A 9571-nucleotide genomic window follows, 5' to 3' on the forward strand; every position below is an offset into this window, starting at 1 on the left:
CTGATTGGTCGGGGAGCGCGACCGCCTCGCGCTCTGATTCGTCAGTGTTTTTCGTTAATATCTCCTCAACGAAGCCTCGGACAACATTTTCGCTAAGGAAAAAGTTGTTTCAAATCACCTCCCGAACCACCTCTTTCAAGGTGTTACAACATTTTTGGGACACTCTGTATACACAGAGTAGAGGTGATTTGAAACAACTTTTTCCTTAGCGAAATTGTTGTCCGAGGATTCGTTGAGGAGATATTAACGGAAAACCCCGACCAATCAGAGCACGCGTAGACCGTTCGAGCGGCCGCGGTAGCGGTCTACGCGCGCTCCGATTGGTCGGGGTTTTCGCTTAATATCTCCTTAACGAAGCCCCATCCGACATTTTTGCAAAGGAAATTGTTGTTCAGAATCGTCTTAGCTACCCCCTATTTCCGGCTCCTCCCCGAGTTTTGGGACACCCTGTATGTATTTGCAATATTGTTTTATATCAAAATTACCATTACTTACGTTCGCAATACGTTTTAGAACTAAAAAAATGTATTACTTTAAAATATGGCAGCATATTTATATGTTAAAATCTATTTACAGATAACAATTGCTTTGGTTTGTGTATATTATCAATTGGACCAAACAGAAATTCATTTGCATATAGCGTCTTTAAAAGAGGTTAATGCATGAAAATTGTCATATGTTCCATAATAGTCGTATTAGTATTCGTGTTTAAACGTCAAACAATTAATTAATTCGTTTATCTTTTGGAAAATCCGGAAAATACAGATTATTTCAAAGAATCCAACCAAACGTGAAGTCCCCTAGGTATCTATGGACTTTTCGATTTTTTATCTTTTTATTATACAAACGGCCATATGGCAGCACAAACTGTGCAACGCTACAGCTGCATCAAATTCAAATGAGCACTCGAGGCCACTTCCTCGAGTGTGGATAGCGCCAGACGAGACCCTTACTTTCACGCGATGCCAGCTTGTTAATCCGTTTGAAAGACAGGCTGTGTCTTTCTATGGATTTGAGCTTTCCGTCTTTCAAATACAAATGGCGAAGCAACGAGATTAGAAATAAAAAGAGGGTAGTGTCGGGGATAACCCCTTAATTTATCTTCAATCCTACCGTACCTACTAAACGTTTCGGTGATAAAATCGTAGCGAATTTACGGTCCACAGTCGAGTGATCTAACTCCTTCAATTATTCAGGTAACATTTATAAACTGACCTCAAAAGAAGTTATGCGATCGTTTTACTGTTAAATTTTCCTTTCGTTTTATGGATTTTGATCAGCTTTCTTTAAACTTTTGAGGGACGAATTTTAAATGAATCGCTTTTTGCTCTAATCGATGAATTAGTTTGTTTATAAAATCTCTCCCACTACTTCACTCACGATACATTATTTACTTCGTATAATTTGCCATATAATTTTGAAAAATTTTGTTCGCCGATTTGAAAAATGTATTTTTAGTCGAATCAACTTGAAATTTTCTGGGAATATTTTTTAAATGTAGTTCCAGAAAATACCAAAACCGAATAGTGTCATTTTTTAACATCGATAAATACGTTTAACACCTTGAAGTGAATACGTTGCGATTTGTCATATACTAATACAATTCCTTCATTGTAGCGATTGACTATGACGTGCTTCAGAAGTTTGCTAGGATTTTCAAATGAATCTTCTTTATTTTATGATTCCTTGTTTCCCTGATTAATGGATTGCAGTTATTATTCCTATACACATATGCTCTGTAGTAACGAGATATGAAGACCAAAGGTATTTCAACGTTTTCCTTCGTGTGCAAGTGTTTACATAGTTATATGGTTTCTAGTATCTCTTAGCACGTCTAAGATAATTCTAACAGTTCTATTATGCATCTGCTGTTACTTCTCTAGATGGCTTTTCGCTGCAGTACACCAAACATAACATCTGCATGTTAAAATGTTCTATGTACAAGATTTACTAAGCAAGAACTTACAATTCTGTGTGGATGGTTGCTTCTTCCTGAACTTCCTAACAGTTTTGAGTAACTGATTCTCATTATTGCTCATAGTTGGTAGATTCTATACGTAATGATATCAAAACAAACACCTCACTTTCTACATTTAGTTCTTTCGTGAACCCTTATAATGCCGAACAACGATATATCGTTGTCGGCAATACTTGCGAAAATGATAAAAACAAAATTAAGTTTACGTAAATTTTGTGGAATTGTAATGTATGAACTAATTTTTTATAAACCATAAATATACTGAGTGTCCCACGCAACTAAACGGTTGGAAGTAGAAAAAGATGTTAAAAGTGAAAGTTAAATGGTGTCGGATGGTGCATGACATGGAACTAATTTTGTGCATTTTTGTGCATCGGTGCATCAGAAAATGCAACTGCATTAAAATAAAAAAAAAAAAAAAAAAAAAAATGGAAACCTATATTTCTGGCGACACAGATGGATGCAGCTTCTTGTGTTCTACAAAAAAAAGTATTAACATAGTGATGCCCTAAATTTTTTTTAAATAATTCTATAATGTTTCAAAGTTCCGTTGAACATGCTTCCTTCCCTGTTTCTTTTTTTCACGAGGCTCCCTATAAAAGGCTATGTTACCTACGTGCACAGGCAACGTAGGTTACTTAATACTGCGTGGGGTGTTTTCAGATGTCATTAGCGGGTATGCGAAATAATTCGAGGTCAAATGTTGACGTTTAGGGAACAGTTTATGCGCGCCAAGTATTCATCGTCTAATCAGCGTGCTCCTTGCAGCGTGTATCGACATTTGTTTGCGCTTCTCGAAATCTGTTAACTGAAATAATGCTTCGCACGCTGTGCAATTTCAAAATATAACCACACAAACTTTTGGGAGTTGAATCACCGACATTCTCTGCTTACAGCGTCTCCAAATGTGGCAAAGGTCAAGTAGCAATAGTGGGCGACTGTGGGCGGATAATATTGAATTTTAATTCGGTGCTGGTTAACAAACACCAAGGAAATCTTCGTTCGTCCAATATACTATAGTATTTCATATCGTTTGTTAACAAGTTAGTATTGTGAAAGGATACTCGAAGCAAAGACCTGGATTTTTGGGTGATATTAGGTTGTCCCGAAAGTGTCTTTCGCGAGTTGCACTCAATTATTTGATGTGATCGTGTTTCTATAAATAGACAATATAATTTCGTAGATATTCATGTTGTAACAGTAATGGAACAAAATGAATCGTGCACAATTCAGTAATGTAACATAAAACATAAACTGTTGTGCATGTATTACTTATTAATAAAGCGAAAGAAACTTTCGGAACAACCTAATACAATGAATCTTATACAGGAACGTGTGTTTAAAAAAAAAATTGTTACACAAAGTTCAAACCCGGCATCACAGTCTATTAATACAGTCTATTATCGGTGCGTTTAGAGAAAAATGTCGAAGGGAAAAGATGAATGGTTCGAAGAGTACTATATTTGTAGAACCATATTTATTTTATAAGATCAATGACACATTCGTATTAAATAGTTGATTAGTTCGCGAGATATTTTAAATAATTGTCTTTAATAAAGAAGATACTCGAAAATGAATGAAAATCATGAATGAAAATTCGAAAAATTTTATGATTATTAAACTTCGTATATGGGTACACTGTAGTGATCATTAGGTTCAGACATAAGTTATGTATTTAGATCCATTTTAACGGAAATCAGGTTGACTATTTAGAAGGTTGATACTGTGACGTAACAAAACAAGGAATAAACATTTCTAATTAAACTAGAGTTAGACATATATGAATGTAAAAGCACAGCATTACTGCGTACATCTATGTATTACCAGACGAAAGTGTTCACGTTTAGTGGCAACAAACTCGAAACAGTCACAGTAAAATCGAAAATGTTTCTGTTATATAGTTATTGTCAATGAAAGGCCTGCTTATTCATCAGTTTTTACTGTTAATGCGCGATGCGTGCTTCCTAGCGTTTCACTGTTTGCCGTGCGCCATGAAATCTGTGGATGCGTGAAGAACAGATGAACGGTATTCGAATAATAATTCAGGAAGTGTGAGGTACCCACGTCGTAAACATGCGACTGTCACAAACCGCGACACTTGTGGAAGCTTTACACATTTTCGACATAAATAATAAATATAGGTTTTTTTCGAAAGGACTAGTTGAAAATCGTACTAATAATGCGTCTTCGATATCGTTAGGGAAGATGAAGAAGTGAGTTATTTTATAAACAGTATCAAAAAGAAAGGACGACAGATCTTAGTTTATTCTAGAACACATAGCGTAAAGCTTAACAAAATTATCAACGACTTATTTCTAACAAGATTACTAATATCGTAACGTTACTGAATAATCTAGATTACGCATTTGTATTAAATCTTGGCGCCCAACGCAAACCGCTTTAAATTTGCCTAACAGCGACGGTGTTGAATTGAGAAAATACCCAATTTGCCAGAAACTTTCCAAGCCACCCAAATATCTTTCCACTTTCTTTAAATATTTCTCTTGTTCTAAACACATTCGTTTGCAAGCTCCTGCAAAAATTGTTAGATTGTCTCATTTCGTTCGCAAGCTGGTTAATTTTTCATACGAATAACGTAATTCGCGTCCACAATGAACCGCAAGCATATTCACAAAGGCGCAGGCTAACATCTGTCTGTTTTATATTGTAGAAACGGCGGAACGCTTCAACTTAAACTCGTACGACCGAGAAAACTCCGAGGATGAAAACAGCGAGGAAAATGTTGGGAATAAATGCATAGAAAAGTCGTCTGGCACGACCGTAGTCCATGATCTTGAGCGGCATTCTCGAGTCGTGGGAGTCCTTCGCATAATTAACGCCACGAAAGAATGCAACGGTGAAAGAGAAGGCTTAGAGTAAGAGAAAAACAGCTTTGCGTACGAGAGAAAGACGGAAACGGTCGCGAAATGAAAGGCGGGGACAGAGATGCGAACAGCGGCTACAGGAAAAAAGAAAGACGAAACAGAGACGGAATAGGAGCGACGTAATTAATGATTTCTCCGTAATAATTAGCGTTTTCACTGATCTTGACTGGCCCGCGAGTTCCTTCCTTCAGGTGCGTATTTACTCATGCTTTGTATAGCGGTACACGCGTGACGAAGAATTTTGCTTATCGGTCGTCAGCCTTTCGCGTTCCACTGTTTTCCTTTTTCTTTTTATTTCTTTCGCTAGTTGAAACTTTTCTTTTTAATCGCGATGGCAAAACGTGCACGTCCAGCCGCTGCTAAACGATCATGTTATGAGAAATAACACGCGAGGTATTCGCTTCGAACGGAACCATAAAGTTTCGATTAAAAAAAAAAAAAAAAAAAAAAAAGAAAAGAAAAGAAAAACCGCAAGCAATTATTAGAGCATCAAAGTTTCATCGAGTTTCATTAAGAAAATACCGTGCTCTCGATACGAGGTTGACGCATACAGAACTTTCGAAGAACCGTCTCCTAGCGAACTTCAGTCCAACGTATGCGAGAAATCAATATTTCTTATTTTCAATGTTTCAGCTTCAATTTTTCAATGGAATATCGTACGTTAGGATATCTCACTGGTTATCGAACAACTGTGTCGTGTTTGCTCTTCTAGAATAAGAGATAAGAATGTTATTGCACACCTTTTCATGTTTTGATCTTCATGTATTGTAATAATTCTAATTTTTTCTAACTTTCTAACTCGGGTTATTTTTAATCTTTCCTATAGGCGACCTGTATGATTCGTTCTGGGGAACGTCGATTTAGACAATTTTTAAAGCAATCAAATTTAATACGTGTTTTATTATATTTCAACACGTTGATTGCCACACTTGATTCACGTGGAAATATATACAAGACTAAAATTTTCTCTCGAGACTATTGGGAATTATAGAATCTATTGTTTGTCATATTACCAATTTTTATATCCCTGTAAAAATTTACGAATTCTATTTAGATTCGTTTTCATTAACACTCAGTCCTTAAAATTAATTTTTGAAGTTCCTCGGTGAAAAGCTCTGTCACCCATATATGGGCGACGTGGCGTTCAACGTGTCAAAGTATTACAGTGTAATTTCGATGCAATTACGCGCAATGTGCCAACAAAACGAATCGTAACCAAGCGAAGATATACCATAGAAACCAAGTGGATGTAATTTAGAAAAAAAATATAAAGATAAAAGTATGAATGACATTTATCGAATCTCAAAGAGAACATATTACGAAATAATTGGAGGATAAATTAACGCTAAATTTATTGCAATGTACTTTCGAGAACGAAGGTTGGCATGCGCCAGTATACAGTGTACGTATTATCGGGAGAATCTTGGCCTCGTGCAAGTTTAATTACAATGAAAATGTGTCGCCTGGCACTTTCTCTTGTCGAAGAAAGAACAACGGAGTAGAAACGAAACCGACGTACCCCGCAATCTCATCGCATCTAACGCTCGATTACTTTTATCACGTTACAGCGTGTATCTCGAACGCTTGCAAAAGTTTGTGAAATATTGTGCAACAACGGAGCGATTCTCAAGCTTTTTCTAGATGCAGCATATTTTTGAAACGAAGACCAATACTTTATCAAGCGGTAGCGATTAGGTGTCGTAATTAAATTTGATATTATTTTTTATTTTGACAAGTATTAGTATTATTAACAATTCAAAATCCATGATCCTCCGATACTATACTGTTAAATAAAAGTAATTTTCTTATCCGCATAGTAGTTCTTAAAGGTTACGCAATTTCATAGACTTTATTTTAAAATCATAAGTTCAATCTACTGCACGACTGTTTTATTCGTTGCAACGAAATATGAAAGTATTCTCCTTGTATGTAGAAATATGACATAAAATATTTCGCATATATACGGAATATTTCTTGAAGATTGCGTAATTGTACATTCTCGAGGGACACGTGGAATTATTTATTATTCTTATTATGAAAAACTGTTGATCTTCTCCTCTTCATCAAAAAACTAAATATCATAATAAATACGAACCTCGCATTATAAAAATATCAATTCGTGAGATCTCTAATTATTTTTTCCATCTTTCCAACGCAAAGAAAGACGATATTTCTTGTTCCAGGAAGAAGTATAAATCGAAACCGTGAAATTAACATTCAAGAGAACAGGAAAAGAAAACTCGTCGATTTGTCGATAATTGTTATACCTCGGTTCGGAACAATTTTCTCAGTAGGAAGGATTACGTAAAACATTGTACAACGATTGGTATGCCAATGAAGTATGCTAGAAGAGACTTCATGCGTGTAAAAGCGTTTTCCGCGAGTCTGATCCATATTATAGAACGAAGGTGGGTGCAACGTATAACGGAATGCCGCAGATACCACCCACGGCTGGGATCACTAACATTTCCCATATGGCCGTTATCCAAAGGTAATTTTCACGACACGAGAATCCCGAAACCATTCGGGATTCCCGAGAATTTCGAGATCCCGTAAATGTTCGGGATTCCCGGGAATTTCGAGATCCCGTAAATGTACGGGATTCCCGACACTTTAAGTTTCTTTCGAAGTTAATCGGGAATGTTTATGTTAGCAATATCGTAGAAAGTAATCGCAAATTTCGATAATTCTGTCAATGGAAAATTTTAATATCAAGAATAACAACACTTTCGGAAATCCTAGATATTACTCTATATCCCGTACATTGTCGGTAATCCCGAACATTTTCGAGATCTCGTGTATTCTCGGGAATCCCGGATATTTTCGGGAATCATGTACATTCCTGTAGCAAAAGAGCAATGACTAACGATGCAATTATTTTCAACAATTTAAAATGTAGCATTACAATGGTTAATATATTAACCAAGTTTCGCGTAATCGTATTCTATCGTAGTAATAACAAAGTGTTAGTGTTAATATTTATTTAAAAAATGTTTGATACGATTTGTCTCGTACTATTACTTAGAATTTTATTTAGTATGATTTTATTTTACCATTTCCGTTCAACGCGAATACGATTGGACAGGTTGTAGCAATAACAAGTCTCTCGTGCATACCAAACGAATACTTTCTATTATGGAACGCTCAACGCGTTACAATTTCACTTGTTCCGCGGTATTCCTCCAACGCAACGTCGATGGCGTCTCGACGAGCGAGATATGGAAGAAGATGAACAAAATATTCTTTGTGTAGAAAATGTGTATACACGGTTCCGGGTTCACGGCTGTGGGACGTCGCTGGTCACGCGATTCACGCGCTCGGATAATAACCGCACGAGAACCTTCTTCGAAGGGCTCGAGGAAGTCGCGAGGAGAGTCGTTAACGAACCTAAGCTTCTGATTACTACTACGTGGATCTGAAATACGCCGAGGAAGGTGTACTGAATACAGGTGTAATACACGTTTAACGTATTTTCAGAAAGATCTATTGTTTTTGCCAATATTTTCCTTTATTTTATTTATGGTAATAAAGACCACTATTGGTCAGTCTCCATACAAGCGCCATTTATTGCAGAACATAACTATTGACTAATATCCTTAAATATACAAGGTTTCGTTTATGGTTACATAGCTCATAAAGAAATGAAGCTATCAAAGAATTGTTTTTACAAAAGTTATTAGGTACAACAAAGCAAATTATATGATGTAAATAATTTTGTTGCGAGTGAAGTAGCGGGGAAGACTTAACAAACAAATTAATTTTGTTAAATGAAACCTTATGTATCTTAATCTATAATACGGTAGTATTTGTTTAGACAAATTCATCGACCTATAATACGAGATCATTCCCTGTATTATAAAGCCTTTAATTAGAGTTTGAAGTTGGTAGATTTAACACATCTCACAGTCGTAGTCGGTCGTACAAGGATAGAAGATGCTCTATCTAATTATTATAATTCACACCATATAATTTGTTCATTTGAGCTACATAACTTTTGTAAAAATATTTTTTTGATAGCTTCATCTCCTCATAAGATATTTAAGAAACACCCCGTATATAATTTTCTTAATAACTCTTGAAACATTTCAACAAAAATTAATGTCTGACTACGATTTTTACTATAAAGAAAGTAACGATTTTCTTTGATATATTTAAGATTGTATAGTTAAAATTGATATCTTTATTGCCATAATTGTAAGTTAGAAGACGACTCCAAATTTCGAGGACAAGCATTAATTAAATTGTATAGCAGGTTTGAAAAGATTAAACGAAAAATGACACCACGATTAAATAATAACATTCTTTCATCAGAATTACTTTAGAACACTTGTTGTTAATTATACTAGGTACCGGAAGAATTTTATGAATTATTCATTAATCTTGGTAAAGAATGAAATTACAGCAGATAAATAAATTTATGTGCATATCTTTCCGTATGTTTTGTTTAAAATATTCTTTTGTATCCACCTTCGCTCTGTAAGTAATTCTGTTTATAACAAGTGAAAGTGATCACAGGTTTGATGCATTACATTAAAATAGTTAGTTTCCAACAAAATGACTGCAGTGTGCGGTTAGCATGTGTTATAATTAGTAAAATTGCGTACAGATTGGAATTACAATTACACGTATAATTTTTATTTCAAATACCTACTTTGATTAACATAAAATTGTAACGAAATCAAAACTAATATTGCTAAATATTTTGCTA

At 35.3% G+C, this 9571-nt stretch overlaps 1 long non-coding RNA gene across 1 annotated transcript; it reads left to right on the top strand.

Moving 5' to 3' along the window:
* Positions 1-2029: 2029 nt before the first annotated feature.
* LOC128891163 (uncharacterized) lies at positions 2030-8303 on the top strand. The gene is made up of 4 exons (XR_008460768.1): positions 2030-2894; positions 4650-5054; positions 7047-7354; positions 8116-8303. It is a non-coding gene; the product is annotated as an uncharacterized LOC128891163 (long non-coding RNA).
* Positions 8304-9571: the final 1268 nt, after the last annotated feature.

Source organism: Hylaeus anthracinus, unplaced genomic scaffold, assembly GCF_026225885.1.
Source record: "Hylaeus anthracinus isolate JK02 unplaced genomic scaffold, UHH_iyHylAnth1.0_haploid 12001, whole genome shotgun sequence".
Lineage (NCBI taxonomy): Eukaryota > Metazoa > Arthropoda > Insecta > Hymenoptera > Colletidae > Hylaeus > Hylaeus anthracinus.